Raw genomic sequence first — 3,119 nt, 5'->3', positions numbered from 1 at the left:
GCTTCTTAGCCTGGGGACAGGACAAATGCAAGTGATTATGACAAAGGGAGCATGTCAGTACCATGACCAGTGGCGGCATTTTCCGGATAGTCCTGGTATCAAGTGTAAGAGTAAATACAAGCCATTTGATTCTAACCCTTTTAAGGTTTTATCTAAATAACAAGACAGAAAAAATAAATTTTCAAACTATATAGGTAATCTGTCTTTAGAAGTGTGGTTATAATGAGATATACAGTGGCCCAGCCAGTGTGGCTCAGTGATTGAGCATTGACCGATGTACCAAGAGGTCACGGTTCAATTCCCAGTCAGGGCACAAGCCTGGGTTGTAGGCTCGATCCCCAGTAAGGGGCATGCAGGAGGCAGCGGATCAATGATTTTCTCTGATCATTGAGGTTTCTACCCCTCTCTCCCTCTCCCTTCCTATCTAAAATCAATTTAAAAATATATAACTTTGAGGAATATATCCCAAGAAAATCAGAACACCAATAAGAAAGAATATATGCACCCCTATATTCATAGCAGCACAACTTACAACAGCTAAACAGCTTAAGTGCCCATCAGCAGATGAGTGGATTAAAAACCTGTGGTACATCTACATAATGGAATACTACGCTGCTGTAAAACAGAGAAAGAACTTTTACCATTTGCAACAGCATGGATGGACCTGGAGAGCATTATGTTAAGCGAAATAAGCCAGTCGGAGAAAGATAAGTATCACATGATCTCACTCATTTGTGGAATATAATGAACAACATAAACTGATGAACAAAAATAGATCCAGAGACGTAGAAGCATCAAACAGACTGTCCAACCTCAGAGGGAAGGTAGGGGAGGGTGGGAGTAAGAGATCAATCAAAGGACTTGTATGCATACATATAAGCATAACCAATGGACACAGACAATAGGGGGGCGAGGGCCTGTGCTGGGGGTGGGAGCAGGGGGATAGGTCAATGGGGGGAAAAGGAGACATATGTAATACTTTCAACAATAAAGAATTTTTTAAAAAAGAATTCGCTGTAATAAAATTTTAAAATTTATAAAAATATTGTATTTTTTAAAGAGAGAGAGAGAGACATAGAGTGGGCCCAGTTCAATGAAACACATTCAGGGGACAAAAAACAACAACCCAGGCCTTGCTTAGCTGGAGCATACAGGGAAGGCCTCCCACACACCCCTTAACCTCCCCAGATTCTAGGACTCGTATTCACACAGTCTGCGGATATTGTGGTTCTGCTTCCCAAATCCCAGCAGCGGGACTCAGGCTGGCTCCCTGGAGTTGGGGCCTCCCTTGGCGCCATCAACCACCCTGGCCACCAGGGGGCAGGGTAACGTAGAGAGATGCGCCCTGGATGGGGTGTGGGATGGTGGTTGGATGAGGGGGTGTCAGGGAAAGAGGAGGTCACTGAGCCTGGGGACCACACCCAAAGTACCTCCTTCAGGAGGCCCCGCCCCACCTAAGCTTGCTCGTCCTTCCCCATGAGTGAGAGGCCCCGGGGTCTCCAGTCCCCTGTGACTGGTTTTCAGGATGGGGGTGAATGCACTGGGGAACATCCTTTCATCACGGGAGGGCTTACTTTCTCATGAAAGCCTTGTTTTATAAAAATTAAAACTGTAACATTGGCCAATTACTATGGTGTAAATACTGCCACTGTGGCCAATTTCAAGCTAACTTCCTGTGTCCCTGAACCCGGAGTTGGGGACAGATGCACGTAGCCATTGGCTCTCACCTGCTGGTGCCCGTGGCTCCAGCGCCCCAGTGGCTGTGGGTGTCGAGGTCCAAGGGCACGAGCTCCCCATAGACTCCCGTAAGAGCCCTGCCCTATCACGAGAACAACCAGAAGAGCTTGAGGAGGCGTAGCAGCCTCCAGCCGTCCTCTGAGAACTAACAGCTCAGGTGCGGATGCTCATCAGAAAGGCCTGGGTTTGGATCCTGGGCCGACCTCTGACCCAAAGACCTGAAACTCCTTCACGTGCTGCCCATGGGCTAGACCCAAATCCCAGGTCCTGCGAGCCTGGCTCCTTCCTGCCTCCTGGCCCTTCATTCAGTCCCTGGGAAGTGCTGGGCAGGTCCCTACTTCCAGGCCTTTGCCTATGCTGATCCCTCCACCCAGTGCTGTTTCCCCCATTCACCCTCTGGGCCTCAGCGGAACCACCTCTTCCTCCGAGGGGCCTTCCCTGACTGCCCCCCCCCCCCTACCAAATTAGCCTGAGCGCTCTCACCCGGATCTGAAGTCCTGGTGGGATGATCTGCATAGCGTCTGTTTCCCGCTAGACTCCAGGCCACAGTAGGCAGGGCCGTGTGGGCGTTTTGTCACTGCTTTGTCCCCGTGCGGAGCCTGTGACAGATGGTCAATCCGTACTCGGTGAATGAATGGACACATGACACGAGAAGGAAATGACCCAGTTTCTCCGCACTTCATGGTTTTTCTCCAACATGAGTACAATTAACTGCCTGCCTTATGATAATACGTAACACTTACAGAGAGCCTACTGTGTGCCAACCTTTTACACATACTCACTTCTTTAATTCTCACAACAGTCCCCTTTTTCCAGGTGAGGAAACTGAGGCACAGAGAGGTCAGCGACCTGCCCTCGTTCACCCAGTTAGATCTGAGCCCAGCAGCCTCAGTTGAACACGGGGAAGCTCAACTCTGCCCGGGAGGGTTGGCGAGGGCTCCGGGGGTGGTGGTGGTGGTGGTGGTGGTGGTGGTGACGTGGGTGCTGCTATAGCCCCTGGGCCCCCAGAAGCAATGGGCAGGGCCCTGTGATTGGGTGCCAACGTCACCCTTCAAGCTGGGGAAGGCTTCCTAGAACCAAGATAGGGTGGCTGAGTCAGACAGCCACATCTGCTAGCAGGCCAAAGGGCTCCCATGCAAACTGAGCCAGCTGCACTCTTAACCCCCCCCCCCCCCCCGTGACCTCTCTCACCTTGCTTGGAGGTTCAGCCCAGACCCCGGAGGTTCAAGAGTAAACCTTGCTTCCCATAATCCTGTTCTCCTTCCCAGAGGTTGGGGTATGGGTGATGTGGTCACGTGAGCGGTTCAGGCCAATGAAGTGAGGAGAAGCTGCTGCGTAAAAGAAACTGAATTCTTCTTCCCGCTGGCCCCTCCTCCATGCCT

The sequence above is a fragment of the Myotis lucifugus genome, unplaced genomic scaffold (genome assembly GCF_000147115.1).
Source record: "Myotis lucifugus unplaced genomic scaffold, Myoluc2.0 scaffold_941, whole genome shotgun sequence".
Classification (NCBI taxonomy): domain Eukaryota; kingdom Metazoa; phylum Chordata; class Mammalia; order Chiroptera; family Vespertilionidae; genus Myotis; species Myotis lucifugus.
The sequence above is the reverse complement of the archived record's forward strand: the minus strand, read 5'-3'. Positions refer to the sequence as shown.